The sequence below is a fragment of the Ovis aries genome, chromosome 20 (assembly GCF_016772045.2).
Source record: "Ovis aries strain OAR_USU_Benz2616 breed Rambouillet chromosome 20, ARS-UI_Ramb_v3.0, whole genome shotgun sequence".
Lineage (NCBI taxonomy): Eukaryota > Metazoa > Chordata > Mammalia > Artiodactyla > Bovidae > Ovis > Ovis aries.
The window spans coordinates 47,592,465-47,608,115 of record NC_056073.1 but is presented as its reverse complement, the minus strand read 5'-3'; the positions used below and the strand labels follow the sequence as shown (position 1 = coordinate 47,608,115).

At 49.1% G+C, this 15,651-nt stretch overlaps 1 long non-coding RNA gene across 1 annotated transcript; it reads right to left on the bottom strand.

The window, feature by feature from the left end:
* Nucleotides 1-3,025: 3,025 nt before the first annotated feature.
* LOC121817343 (uncharacterized) lies at nucleotides 3,026-6,874 on the bottom strand. Its single transcript, XR_006057181.2, has 3 exons — nucleotides 4,718-6,874; nucleotides 4,464-4,585; nucleotides 3,026-3,428 (listed from the first exon to the last, which is right to left on the bottom strand). It is a non-coding gene; the product is annotated as an uncharacterized LOC121817343 (long non-coding RNA).
* Between the last annotated feature and the right edge of the window lie 8,777 nt (nucleotides 6,875-15,651).

Below are 15,651 nucleotides of genomic sequence, written 5' to 3'. Positions count from 1 at the left end.
TGTAAATTCTGCACATCAGTATCCTGACGTAAGCACTTGGATTCCGAAAGAACTTCCCGGGAATGTGATGGAAAGCACTGAAAGCCCCAGTGTCTGATGGGCCCTCATGTCAGCTTAACCCTCACTGCCTACAGTGAGTCCAATTACAGCAAATCAGATTTCCCTTCGCTGCTTCTGATGGAGGGAGCCTCTCTCTGCCAACGGGAGCTGGGCCAAGAGGGTGGGGGAGAGCCCTGGAGTGCAGGCCAGGAGTGGGGACCAGACCAAACTGGGACCCAGAGACCCCTTCCCGCCCCCACCTCCCTGCCCGCCTCCAGCCCTTCCCCTCTGCAGTTGTCCAGGGTTCCTCTCGCGTCTTCTTAAGAGTCAGCTGTCTTGCGCTGAGTGTGTGGCTTTCATAACGGATCTTTAAAAGGACCAAAACTATCAGGTACAGTCCTAGAAAAATAGCTGAAATCTAGTTTTAAAGCAGAGTCTCTTTTATCTCTGTTAACTCTGTCTTGGTTGCTGTCTGTAAAATACACACACACGCACACCTTCTCCCACAAGGATGTTCTTTGCTGACCCAGCCTCCAGGAACACTGCACTCCTCGCAGAGCCTGACGGGAGAATCCTTTCGGCCCCCAGGGCCCCGCAGCCCCAGACTTGGGGGCCAGGGTGCAGGATGGCAGGGACAAGGGACAGCCACAGCCACAGGCACCCTGCCTCCACGTGGGGCGAACCCTGCCAAGCCTCCTCTCTCATTTCAAGGTCACAATACTAGATTAGGAAAGAGTGGAAAAGCACTGCCCAGAAAATGGGCCACGGGGACTTTCTTCTGGGTGAGGAAGGCGAGAAGCATGGGGCAGTGAGATCCCACTGAGAGAGACAACGGGGACTTGGGGTGTGGGTCCCTGCAAGTGACAAGACATGACGTGGAGGCAACGGGGGAGATGGGACGACCTGAGAGCTATTTCTGAGGCGTTTTTATGCAGGGGAGATTCTCTCACAAACACTTGTGTGTCTCATAAGAACCAAATACTTTTCTCTCCTGTTTCCTGGCAGCTATGATTTTATTTTTTCCCTTGCAAATTCAGGTGGGACAAATGTTCTCATAAAATAAACATCTCCCTGTCTTTAAAAACCACTGATAAATAGTTCAGGCAAATGAATCCTTGCCTCTCCTCAAAAAATACGGCAGGACTGTTGTTCTGGCAATAGAATCAGCTCCTCAGGTGTCCTGAGGGAACAGAGGACTCAACTGTTCAAGGTTTTTATACCTAAATGATGACATGGGTCTCCCAGGATCTGAGACTCAAAGGAAACACTTTGTCTACAATGTGGTAGTAACCATACTTCAAGTCTTATCTTAAAAAATAACCACAAAAATAAAACTACTCTGTAAAAGGAACACTTAAAAAAAATCCAAGCCACACTAACTTGAAAAATATTTTAGGGGGAGTCTTAACTTTTTCCAAGAATATAGCAAATGATTTAGAGCAAAACCAGATCCATAGGAATTCTCAGACGGGGCCCCGGACACTTGGACTTTATTTCCAACACAATTGATTCCCAGACAGGTCAGCGAAAGGGTCACCGCTTAACGGGATCGCAACCGGGATGTAAAATGTCCAGGGAAGACAGACGGCCAGAAATAAAAGTCGAAGATTCCAGAAGCTTTTCTAGCGTCTTCGAGATTGGGGGCCGCATCTCCGCCTTCCGCCCACTCCGAAGGTGAAGACATCTCCTCACCTAACCGTCCTGCGGGCCTCTGCTGCGGCTCCAGCCTTGGAAACCAGTCCTGCCGGTTCCCGAGCCTCCAGCCACCTTCTCTGAACGTCTGAACTGCGGGCCGCTTGCCCCCAGCCGACCCGCGGGGCGCCGGGCAGGGTGTGAGCCGCGGTCGGAGGTGGACCCCACGGCCCGCACCGACCACCGGCCGCTCCTGGGGGCACCAAGGCCCCCGCGGTCACACAGGCCTGAGTCGGGGAGCGCCCAGCCCTGCCCGGAACAGCTCGCAGCTCACCAGCCGAGCTGAGGGCCTCGCATCTCAGCTGGAGCTTTTCGACTCCGGTTTTCCCTCCTGGTTATTTATCTTCCCGCTGCCTTCAGGCAGGTCACACCCTGCGGTGCTGCGGCTCTCTCCCCTCTCTGTGAAACGGGCGGTTACTACCGACTTCCCGAGGCGGGCGATGACTCATCCTGGGTGTTTCCAGCCCAGGGACGGCAGAGGGACACCGAGGCCGCATGGGGCCTCCGTACGCCTCCCGCCGGGGGACCAGCGGAGCCAAGGATGGGGGAACAGGACCGGGAGTTCCTGCGAGGCCCAGCCCGGCGGCGCTGCTGCCCTGCCGGAGGTGGGGGCCTCCCCCCCGCCCCCGCCCCAGCGCAGCCTCAACGACCCTGGCCTCCTGGCCCTGCCTGGAACCTGCACAAGGCGTTGCTGCCGGATGACATAGGGCACCCAGCGCCTTCTGCTTAAATACCTTTTCCTTAATTAGGAGATAATTAGAAAATGTGCTACTGGACGGCATAGAGTATCCAGTGCCTTCTGTTTAAACGCGTTTTTCTGAATTATGAAATAATTAAAAGATGTAGAAAAACACACAAACAAAGAACCCACCAATTACTTTCACATTTTGCCATGTTTGCTTCAGATCTTTCCTTAAAGGGGTAAAAAAAAACACAAAGGTTATCACTCAGCTGACGACAGGGCCGCTCCCTGGAGGGACCTGGGAGAGGCAGGGGCTGGAAGCATTAAAGCAGCCTCAGCGCCAGGCGGGCGGCCCCTCCCCATCCCTCGGAGGCACGCTGGGGCTTTCCTGCTCGGGACGCAGGATCTGCTTGAGGCTCAGGTGTCGCGGCAGGAGTTCCCCACTCCTCTCACGTCCTGACGACCCACCGCGGCTGACCACTCTACAGATGGCTGACCCCTCTGCAGATGCGGCCCCTCCGAGTCCTGGAGCCGGCCGCCCCCGCCCCGCCCCAGTTCCCCCCACCTTCCCCCTTGCCCCTGAGCCCCGCCCACCCTTCCACGCCCCCTCTCCCTGACTGTCCACAGAACCCTCTGGCTCCAATTCCACATCCTAAGCGTTTCTATGAATATAAGCTTTGTGAGCTGTTTATGCATGTGACATGAATCCCACGGGGAATCAGAGCAAGCATCGCGGTCGTCGTCCTTGTTTGCCTTGGGTGGTCTCCCTCAAACTCTCCCTGCAGCCTGGCTGTTGAGAACGGGGAGCGGTGGGCAGACCCCGGGTATCCACGCGAGTGGGAGGAAAGGGTAGGCCTGGACGCTGGCCCACAGCCAGGCCCCGGGAGCCAGGGCCTTGCCCTGCAAGGAGCGGAGGCTGGGGCCTCCCCGGCCACTTTCCTGATGCGCCAGGCCGCTGATTGTTCCCAGCTCTGGTGTGGAAATACCCCAGGGCTGTCTCTGGAGCCCTAGGCTTCTGAAAATAAAAGGAACAGCAGTCAGCACTCCTGCAGGGCTGAGAGCGCGGGGGAGCTCCAAGGGGCAGGATGCCGCCTGCAGCTGCAGGAGGTAGGAGAGGCTGCTGGCAGCGGAGGGCAGGGGGCCACGCCCCTTCCCTCCTAGCAACCGCCTCTCAGCCCTGAGCAGTACCAGCCTCGCTTTTGGGCTCAGCCAGCGGCCTTACCCACAAGGATCAGAGGCCACCCGGCTGTGCCTGCTGGTGACAGCTGTTTCCTCCCCTTTCCGGAGGAGGAAGTGGACTCTGAGGTCGTAAAACAGGGCCAGGAATTGAACCGGCCGGTCTCTCCGCAGGCTCACCGCCTGTTATTCACGAGTACAGGCACACACAAGCTCCTGGCCGGACAGGCCCGCACATCCCCTGCCAAGGACTTTGTGTCGCCTGCCTGTTGCTCATCCACGGTTTGGCCGGCTGGTGGGCAGGGTTGAGGTTGAGGTTGTGTTTGAGGAAACACTGACTTTTCAAGTCCATCCTCCCTAACCCCTATTCCAGTTGCGTCTCTTCTGGGTGCAAAGCAAGATGGAGCCCCTGGAGGTGAGAGTCATTTCTGGACACCCAGGAGCCCGCACAGTGGACTCAACCGTGGTGTGGACCCTGCACACCCGCAGAAGAGAGCCAGGAGGTGTGGGAGGAGGCCTGGCATTCCCAGCAAACTGCCAGCCTCCCACGGCAGCCGGAGATTGTGGGGAGAAAGGCCACAGCCTCTGCTTTCCGGGCCGGGACCAGGTCCCTGCCCACCCAGCCCTGCCCACTCTGCCCGGCCACAGGGCAGAGAAAAGGGGCTGGGAAGAAGGAAGCAGCCCTTACCAGACCTCAGGAGAGACAGCCACCTTAACGGGGAGGTTTTCACACTTAAAAAGGGAAGGAGGTTGTGTGAAAATCGTATAAATCTTAATACTTCCCTGGTGGCTCAGACGGTAAAGCTCTCTTTCTCTGTCTGCTCAAAGAACTTAAACTGGAGCTCTCACTTGAAACATGTCAGGAGTTACTCACCTACAAGGAGGAAGCCCCTGCATGCAACCTGGAACATCCAAAGATCCAGCGGCCCAGTTGCCTCTGTGGAGGGCATGGGCTCTGGGATTGGCGCCTCCTGGTTTCCAGAGCTTGCTGAGGTCCTGAACCAAGGGGAGAAAGCATCTGTGTCTGAAAATTCGGTGGGTAAAATCCTGCATTGTCTGAGGGAAGGATGACTAGGGCTGGGGATAGAAAAGGGTGGTCTCCGCGGAAATCTCAACACTTTCCAGTACCTCCTGATGACAAAGACCAATCCTTTTCTGAGAGACTAGACGCCATCAGGATCCAGCCTCTTGTTCTTAGTGGTGGAGACTGCAAGCACTGGAAGGAATGCATTGCTTGATTGTATCAAGACAAGCCACCCCACCCACAGAGGTTGCTACCAGCCCATCCCTGGGTATCATAAATTGTATCTAGAAGAAGACAGCCATCTCTCCCCACCTTTGAACATTAATAAGACAAGAACAGGCTCCAAAATACTGCTACTCTTCATAAATTTCCCTATTTTCCCTGAGGAAATAGCACTGCTATTCCAGATTTCCTTCCCTTTATCTTACTAAAAATCTCACAGAGCCATGTCCCACCCATCAGGAAGTGGTTAAGCCCACAAATACTGTGGCCCTGTGACTTAATTTAAAAGGGAGAAAAAGGAAGAAGAAATTCTGCGGAAAAAGCAAGAACTGTGCTGAGGCCTCTTCTTTGCTCTAAGGGGAATAAGCTTCAAGCAGGTATGCCTTGGACTGTAGTTGATAATACTGCTTTAAAGGAAAATCAGAGCAGTATTTTGATGCCAGAGAGCAAAACAAAGGACAGGCAAGAACTGTCATTCTGGGTCGGTCACTAAATCGCCTCCAACTCTTTGCAACCCCATGGACTGTGGTGTGCCAGGCTCCGCTGTCCTCCACCATCTCCTGGAGTTTGTTAAAATTATATCCATTGAGTCGGTGATGCCATCTAACTATCTCACCCTGTATTGCCCGCTTCTCCTCTTTCCCTCAGTCTTTCCCAGCATCAGGGCCTTTTCCAGTGAGTCGACACTTCACATCACGTGGCTGAAGTATTGGAGCTTATTGGCAAGAGTTAAGAATCATATTAATACAGTAGAACCTGGCCCCCTACTGTGAAAAGATAACGTAAAGAATAGTACTAAACAGAAGATAATTGAACGTATGGGAGGAAAATGCTGCGTGAATATAAGGCACTATAGTTTATGTGAATTTTCTTTACTACCTAGAGGCATATAGATACAGGGAGATTTGCTATCTGGGTAACAACGGCAGACGTGTACGTGTATACGCACGTGTGCACATGTGCACTGTGTGGGTGTGTGTATTGTGCGTGTGTGGTTGACTTCATAATCATGGTCCTCTTAGGTACCACAAGCCTTCTCCGTCCTTCCTTCCAGAAAAGGAACAGCATCAACACTAGCAGTGCAGGTCTGGGGAACCTTCAGGCCTCTGGCTCAGGTTCCCCCTGAGACATCGCAGCAAGCTCGCTGAGGCCCTAGAACCATCCCCCAGCACCTGGCGCAGCCCAGGCCTGAAGCAGATGCGGCAGTGACACAGGGGGGTTGTTTCTCGGGGTCAGTTCAGTTCAGTCATTCAGTCGGGTCCGACTCCTTGCAGCCCCATGGACTGCAGCACTCCAGACCTCCCTGTCCATCACCAACTCCCAGAGCTTACTCAAACTCATGTGCATTGAGTCAGTGATGTCATCCAACCATCTCTTCCTCTGTCGTCCCCTTCTCCTCCCGCCTTCAATCTTTCCCAGCATCAGGGGCTTATCCAATGAGTCAGTTCTTCGAATTAGGTGGCCAAAGTATTGGAGCTTCAGCTTCAACGTCAGTCCTTCCAATGAATCTTCAGGACTGATTTCCATTAGGATGGACTGGTTGGATCTCCCTGCAGTCCAAGGGACTCTCAAGAGTCTTCTCCAGCACCACAGTTCAAAAGCATCAATTCTTCAGCGCTCAGCTTTCTTTATAGTCCAATTCTCGCATCCATACATGACCACTGGAAAAACCAAAGCTTTGACTAGACAGACCTTTGTTGGCAAAGCAATGTCTCTGCTTTTTAATATGCTGTCTAGGTTGGTCATAAGTTTTCTTCCAAGGAGCAAGCGTCTTTTAATTTCATGGCTGCAGTCACCATCTGAAGTGATTTTGGAACCCCACAAAGATAAAGGGGCCAGATAGGTGCATTTCTAGCCTAGGGCTCTGGGTAAATGTGTCGATTTCATTTTTCAGTCATATGGTGTTCAGCTCCTCAGCATCCAAGGCAGGCCCCTACATGCTGTCCGCCTACAGCCTTTGTCTCCTGTCTCCTGGCTAGTTGGGGAGGCTGGAGGTGAGAGGAGAGGGGAGGAGTGAAGAGGGAAGGGGAGGAGGGTTGGGGAGGAGGGGAGGAGGGGGGATGTTTTGCAGCATTTCCCTCTCTTCCCCAGAGCCACTTTCCAGGCACATCAAATTCCTCCCGTCCCTCCCCGGCTGCCCTGCCCTAGCTCTGGGAATCAGCCTTGTTTACACGGCTCATTATGCTCGCTTTGCAGTTGCTATAGCAACCACCAGGGGTCAGTTTATAGAAGAAGAGGAAGTTCACTTTTGGGGAGTTAGCTTTCCAGCTCCTGTGCAGAGCATGGCTGAAAACAAAGACCAAGATACCCGGGGAGGAAACACATGGAAAAGTCTCCTAAGAGCAGAAGCATCCTTCAGAGCCTCACATTGCACTCAGCAATCTTCTTCTTTGCTGTGAAAGCTGTTCTAGAACCTCCGATAGGAGCATGGAGGTCTTATCCTTGCGTCTCCCAGATCTTCCCCTCCCCTCTGTGTGCACCCCCCTGCCTGGCCCTGGAGGCAGTTGTTAGGAGTTAAGAGAACAAGGGCAGCTGCCAGGGTTCATTTAAAGTGATAACTTCATTAATATAATGTATTCACCGAGCATCAGGAAGATCTTTATGGGCTGTTACTATTCCGTCTTTCTCACGGCGGGGGAGGCAGCAGCCACTGGAACAGGGCTCCCATCTCCAGGTCCAAGCCCCACAGAACGGGGCCCTCCACCTGGAGGGAACATGCAGGGAATCTCCCATGACACCCTGCCGTGAAAACTTTCCATCTCTAACCCGACTGACCAACCTCGTTTAGCAAACTAAGAAGTAAAGGATGCCCGATTAAATCTGATTTTCAGAGAAACAATGAAATGAGTTTTCATTAGCCTATCCCACCCAACCTTTGGGACGTGCATAGGGTAAGTCACACTTCACCCGTGAACGTGTGCTTGCTCAGTTGCGTCCGACTCTGTGTCTCCTGCATTGGCAGGTGGAGTCTTTACCACTGAGCCGCCTGGGAAGACCCAAACTTAAGCCAACCCTATTCAAACCCTCCTCCTCTCCTTTACTGCTGTCTCCAAATAAAAGCACAACAGAGGAATTCTCTCGCTACGGCAAATCACGTGCCAGATTAGAGTTTAGGATGGTCTGACCCTTGGACTAGATTGCCGATCATGAAAAAATGCAAGGGAGTAATTCGCCCATATGTGAACGGCAAACCAGAGGCCAGTCAGCTCAACCCCTGCCGGGAGAGGCCCTGAATGGCCCCTCGGATCCAAACCAGCTCAGGGGCCGGATGGCTAAAGAGAAGAGACTCGGGGCTGATCTTACTGAGACATTACTTCAACTTTCTCACGAGCAGTGAGAGTCAGCTTTCTAAACAGCTCTGACTCTTGTTTCTAGGACGGGAAAGACGTTTCTCTTTTTGGCCATGCTATGCAGTCTGCAGGATCTTAGTTCTCCAACCAGGGATAAATCCTGCAGTGGAAGCGTGGAGTCTTAACCACTGGAGAGCCGGTGGGAAAGTCCCAGGAAAAACATTTTCAATACCCCTTTTTTTTCCAGGAATAAGTGATATTGGCTTCCAAGTATTCCACTGGGAAGTCTGAGTGCGGAAGATGCTTGGGGCGCCGGTATGTCATCTCGGTCTCCTTGGTCCTCGGTGGTTTTGATGCCTGGGTCCCTGTGTCCACGGGGAGGAAATGACATTTGCTGTGTCAGTGGCACCCTCTGCCCAGCATGCCTTCAGCTAAGGTCCTGCTGCTTAGCCACCACGCAAAGCCTGGCCCGATGAAAGTTGTGCCGACTTCTGTAGAACTAGAAAACCGGACCAGTCGTCGCAACACTATACCTTTGGGAGTTTTGCATCTGTTTTGACCCTAAATCCGACGAACCTAAAACTTAGGGCAAATAAGTCTAGAAACATAAACAGACACAAAAACAAAGCAAATAGTAGCAACAGTTCTTTCCGAGAGGCACTGCCAAGGCAGACGGCAAGGCTCCCACAGTTCAAACCCAAGAGAAGTAATTACAGGGAAGCTGTCAAGACAAACATCACAGACAATAAAAACATTCTCACCTGTTACTAACTCTAAAAAAATCTCAATACGGTTTTCGCCCAGACTAAAAAAGCTGATGCTTCAAGCGAGTTCTAATTCTGTTTCCTCTTCTGAATGTGGCTCCGGGAACATCTGTGGACAGTCTGCGACTAAGCTTCCCACGGGCAACATGCCGGCCCTGGGGTGCTGCTAATGCCCTTTGTCTCACTGAAGGGGTACTGTGAGAATATCTATAAATCACTCTGTGTTCTTCAGACAAAAGGCAGGAAGCATGATATGTGATTATCCATTCTGTTCCTTAAAATAAAATTTAGTAAATATTTTGGGCTTGCCAGGTGGCTTAGTCGTAAAGAATCCGCCTGCCAGTATAGGAGATGCAGGAGATATGGGTTCGATCCCTGGGTCAGGAAGATGCCCTGGAGAAGGGAATGGCGACCCACTCCAGTATTCTTGCCTGGAAAATTCCACGGACAGAGGAGCCTGGCGGGCTACAGTTCATGCAGTCATAAAGAGTCAGATATGACTGAGCATGCAGGCTGCAAATATTTTAATAATTTTGAATATATATTTCTTACATTGAAATATCTGGAAAAGTGAAAGAAAATGTATGGGTTTACACATATATTCCAGAAAATTACCTCAATTCTTTTCTCATTTTGTTTTTAGAATCTTGTGTGTGTGTGTGTGTGTGTGTGTTAGTCGCTCAGTCGTGCCTGACTCTTTGCGACCCCATGGACTGCAATCCACCAGGTTCCTCTGTCCATGAGATTTTCCAGGCAAGGATACTGGAGTGGGTTGCCATTTCCTTCTCCAGGGGATCTTCCCAACCCAGGGATCGAACCCGGGTCTCCTGCACTGCAGGCAGATTCTTTACTGACTGAGCTACTATAATATAAATGGTATACATAGGGTATGATTAAAGTTGGCAATAGAAATATAAACTAAAATTGCAATCTTCTTTGTTTTTGCTATTCACTTTTTAGATAAGTAACTTGATTTAGGAATTGTTTAGTTTTGTTTAAAGCACACTGAAATGACTTCAGTTTGGAAAGCCTAGTTTCATTTATATTTTTAAAAACCCAATAGTTCTTTACTTTTCTTTTTCTTAATCATTTGTTAATAAACCCTACATTTCAAGCTGAAGCTGTCAGACAGTGTCTCTTTAACACTGCTCAACAGCTGTTAAACGGGATAATCACCTGTTTATCCTCCTGTCACTAATTCAGATGCTAATTGCACTCTAGACACTGGCTTGTTCTCTGCATGGAGCCAGACCAGGTGTGAGGCCTCTGAGAGATGCTATAGTATTGCGCTCTCCATCTAATCATCCGTGGAGGCGCAGAGCCAACAGGGCAACGCACACACACGCATGAAGGTGTTGTTGATAACTGCGAAAAATCAGGAACTGACAGCGAAATAAGCCAAAGTAAACAGCCATGGAATACAGTAGTATACAGTCGTTAAAGAGGTGCTCAGGGACACAGGTAAATACTGTGTAAAAAATCCACCTATCAAAGTTGAGTGAAAAGCATTGTACGCAAAACTATTGTATGGTAACCAACAAAGAAGAAAATTTGCACAGAAAAAGGTGAAGAATATACGACAATCCTGGAATACTTACTACCCACGATCTGAATGACTAGGAGCAAGGACAGTTCTAGGGGCTGAGAAAACGTGAGATCCTATTTTCAAAGAGCTTACATTTAAGAGAAGAAAAACAGACAAAATCCAGGTAAGGAAACCAATAAACAAGATATATTCAGAGCTTCCCCGAAGGCTCAGCAAGTAGAGAATCTGCCTGCAATGCAGGAGACACAGGTTCGATCCCTGGAATGAGAAGATCCCCTGCAGGAGGAAAAGGCAACCCACTCCAGTATTCTTGCCTGAAAAATCCCGTGGACAGAGGAGCCTGGCGGGCTACAGTCCAAAGGGTTATAAAGAGTCAGACACGACTGAGCGACTAACCATTAGTAGGGTGATGTCCTAAGACCACGTACAAAGAGCCGTGGGGTAGAGGGACCTGAGGCTCTGCCTTCCTGTGGGCTGCCGAGGAAGAGACCTCAGAGGAAACCCAGACAGTGAGGAGCCCCGGGGAAGCCCCAGCAGAAGGGCCAGCTTGGCAGGGTCGCGGCCGAGGAGCGAGCAGTGGATCAGAGCGTGGGAGACAGCAGTGGAAGGGGGGTTTGGAAAGTTGGCAGGAGCCAGGTCAAGCTGAGCAAAGGACCCGAGTGGGAAGAAATAACTACTCCCTTTGTCCCCGTGGACACTTCTCAGCTTCCTGCTGACTCAGGTGAGCCATAAGCCTGGAGTCCCACGGAGCCTTCTAGCAGCTGCCCTGTGACATTGGAGCTCTCCCTGTTCTGAAGCCTTTCCCGTCATCACACTGAGATTCCAAGAGGGTTATTTGACAGCCATTTTGGATGAAGCAACATTAGGAGGATATTTCATTAATTGAATTCAAAAGCCTGACGGGATAAAATTCTTTCGAATATTTTAATTTACCTTTTGATTTTCAAAAACTACTTAAATTGTTTCTTAAGTTCTGTGTCTCTTCGCATGAGAGAAAAAACATGAAAACAAATTTAAATAAATGGGTGGAACCAAGAACTAGAGATTAATGCTAGAGAGTTCTAGAACTATAGATTTCTCCAAGAGAAAACTGTGGAGAATGTCATTTCCTTCAAGAATAAAGGAGATGATAATGACAATATATTTAATTATAGAACCAAAATGAATTTGACATAAATGTCAATCTACAAGCCATTGGAAGAATTTTGAAAGAATGCTTAAAATAGTGGTTTGATTTTTTTGACCACTGTGAACTCTACTTTTTCTAAAGATAGAATTTATTTTTCAAACATATTTTCATGGTTTAGTTTCTTTCCAGCCACTAATGGTTTATAAAGTTAATTGTTTCAAGGATGCCTTAACCATCAGAATGGCACAGTATTTTTTTTAATTTATTTTAAAGTTGAAGCATCTGTATTATATTTCTGGCGGGAAATTAGACATATGCCTACAGACTATGTATTTCAATTAAGTATCCCCTGCCTGCCTGCCTGCCTGCCTGAGTTTGTGACTTTGCCAAGGGCCAAAGAGTCCTTACTAGGATAGGAATTAAGAGCAGGAAGAGTTTATGCTTTTGAATGAGGCCATTAGAAACAGTGCTAAACTCTGCTTTATTCCAAATTAGGAGTTTGGGATTAACAGATGCATGCTACTTTATATAAAATAGATTTTTTTTTAAGTGAAACTGAAAGTCACTCAGTAGTGTCCGACTCTTTGCAACCCCATTAACTATACTGTCCATGAAATTCTCCAGGCCAGAATACTGGAGTGGGTAGCCTATCTCTTCTCCCGTGAATCTTCCCAACCCAGGAATTGAACTAGAGTCTCCTGCATTGCAGGCAGATTCCTTACGAACTGAGCTATGAGGGAAGCTCTAAAGGACCCACTATATAGCACAGGAAACTATAGTCAGTATCTAGTAATAACCTATCATGGAAAAGAATCTGAAAAAATGTATATATGGATAACTGAATCACTTTGCTGTACACCTGAACCTAACACAACTTTGTAAATCAAGTGTACTTCATATTTTAGAAGTAGTATTTAAAGCACAAGCATTGTAAAAGACCCTCTTGGGTGTAATTCCTGGTCACTCCGCTTAATAGTTGTGTGACTTGGAAGAGCTTCTTACCTTTCTGAGCCTTGGTTTAATTCCTATAATAGGGAAGTTATAACACCTAACACTTGGGGGATTAAATGAGATAATATGTGAAGACCTCCTAGACAGTGCCAGGGAGATTAGAAAATTCTTACCAGGTGTGGGGACCCTTGCCTTATCACTCAGCCACACGTGGTCCAGGCTCTGATACCCTCTGTCCACTGAGGAGGAGAGCAGAGGGCTTGGCACGTAGGCAGCACTCGATAAACGTCTGGAAGCTGATGAGTTAATTAACTAATTAATCAATACAACCAAGACTTTCCATAAAAGAACAGCAAAGTCACCGAATTTCATTTCTGCAGAGGTTTTACAGCCTCTCCCATGAATGAATCACATCAAGAAGATCATGTATCGTGCAAGGAAGGATGGAGGCTAAACAGGTCCCGGGGGGGTCATGAGTTCTGGGAAGAGATGTTCCTCTCTTCCTTGAGACCAATGTGGTCTTTACCCAACTTGCTTTCAACCTGTACTCGAGACTTGTTTAATTGGCTGCCCATGGCGGTCTCTTAAAGGGGCAGACCATAAACCCTGGGATTCCCACCACCAGCCTCCCACTTCCCTACCTTATCTCCTTCTCCCACCCCCGTGCCCACGGGCACCCAGAGTACTGGACGACTTGTGCTGGGCAACGAGTTCACAAGCTCACCAACAAGAGTCTCCTTCAACACTGTAAGCTGAGAGATGAAGACACAGCTGCCAAATGAGGATGGGTCCTCCAGCTGATAGAAAGGAAAGCCCAGGTCCGTGGTGTTACTGAGCCCTGTTCAAGTGAGAACACAGAGATGATTCAGCTGCCGCAGGCCGGGACAGCACAGCTGGAGCGAACCTTTCAGATCCTCACTGTCTACTCACACATACCATGTTATACGTGTCTTTATGCAGGAGATTTTTTAAATTTACTTTTAACGAATGGACTCAGATAAGAAGAGACAGGGCAGGCCCAGGACCTCCATTTTTGCACCCCCACCCCCACCCCTGGACATAGACACCAGCCAAGTAAAGCCACGGCCAGTTAGAACCCAAACAAGATCAGTGGATTTTGTTCCTTAAACTCCATGTTCCTCTTCCTCAAACTCCTCTTGGTTTCCGGGTCTGCATGGTGATCAGGTCTCCATCCAGGCCTGTGCTGAGGTCTTCGGTATGACTCAGGAGGAAGCGCCTCTTCTGCTCCATGGAGGACATTGCCCAGTGGGCAGATGTCATGTAAGGAGTTTTGTTTGAGATTATAGAGTAAAATCTGACTTAGGCACACAAGCACTTTTATTAATGAAGGGCTTTCATTTCTTTCTGATGGGCCAGTAGTTTATTTTCATTCAGTAAAGGTGGAGAAAGGATTATAGATGTGTGGGTTTGCTTTGCCATCTTAATCCTGAATTTCCAGTCATGTATTTCCAAACCCCGGAAACGGAGCCAGTTAGAAGGTGTTACAAAGACAGGGCAGAGGTGCTAAGTCACTCTTTCGAGGTGATTACACACTCTCACAACAAAGAATGGAAACAAAGAGCCAGACATTAAAATCTCATGACGTAACGCACTGGACTGGCTGGCTTTCCCCTTGTTCCGAGTGCTCCCTCTGAACAGAAGACTGGTCCCCTGGCCTGTTTCACAAGATGCTTCAGGCTTTGCCCAACTCGCTGAAGGTCGGCCTCCCCGGTGTGGGTGGCAATTAGGTTGGCAGGTTCTGTCTCTGATCTCTTTGTTCCTTCATTCTTGGAACAGAATGGTACTTCTGCAATCCGGAAAGACCTACAGTGGTCTCCTGAGCCAACTAGATTACCTCCAACCCGAGATCCACACAGACTTGAGCTCAAATCACAATCCCGACAGAATAGTCTTAGGCATCCGGGTCCATGGACCGGGGCAAGATGGTTCACAGACCCTGACTTACAGAATGCTGCAGCCGGTATTGACACTGAAACCAGAGAGTCCTTCTCCCAACAAGCAGTTGCTTTGAGCACGAAGACCCTTGAATGTAAGGAGCCACACAAAGCAGTAAATGGGTGTCCTACACCACGGTCATCATCACCACCAAATACGCACACCCACAGCTGCCGAAGAATGTCTCAGGGCCTCTTGTCCTATTGGCAGAAAAGCCCCTTAGGTAGGTTCATCAAAACTCACGTGGTGGTTCAGTGGCTAAGACTGCAGGGGGCCCAGATTCAATCCCTGGTCCGAGAGCTAAATCCCACGTACTGCAACTAAGATTTGATGCATCCAAATAAATAAATAAAGGTTAAAAAAACAAAAACCCAGATGCCTCTGTCACCCAATTCATCCCACTCCCAACATATATACATCTTCCCTGGTGACTCAAATGGTGAAGAATCTGCCTGCAATGCAGGAGATCCAGATTCAATCCCTGGGTTGGGAAGATCCTCTGGAGAAGGGAATGGCAACCCAATCCAGTATTCTTGCCTGGAAAATTTCACGGACCGAGGACCCTGGCAGGTATACAGTCCATGGGGTCACAAAGAGTCAGACATGATTGAGCAACTAACACTTCCACTTTCTTTTCACGTATAAAGTAGATAACTAATGAGAAGCTAACACTCGGCACAAGGAGCTCTGCCTGATGCTCTGTGGCGGCCTAAACGGGAAGGAAATCTAAAAAAGAGGGGATATGTGAATACGTATAACGGATCCACTTTGCTCTACAGCAGAAACTAACACAACATGTGAAGCAAATATACTCCAATAAAAAATTTTAGAAAAGAAACCTCAAATGCCTTTGAAAGCACTTACAAAATGAGGAGGAAGAGGTGAATGGGGGAAAAGAATGATGGGTGAAGGAATGTGGCTCCCACAAGTCCAGGGAAGAGCCCAAAACAGAAAGGATCCTGGGAGCATGTGGAGGTAAAAGCTAAGCACTGGATTTTATTTACAAGGGTTAAAAAAATTTTTTTTTCTTCTCCAGCCTCACCAAGCAGTCCATCATTTATTTTTCTTCTCCCAACTTAAAAAAAAAGTTTTAACAAGCATAAAAGTTAGAAAGATGTTTCAGTGAAGACTCATACGAGCCACCCGGACCCAAGGACTGTCAGTATTCCGCCCTATCGTA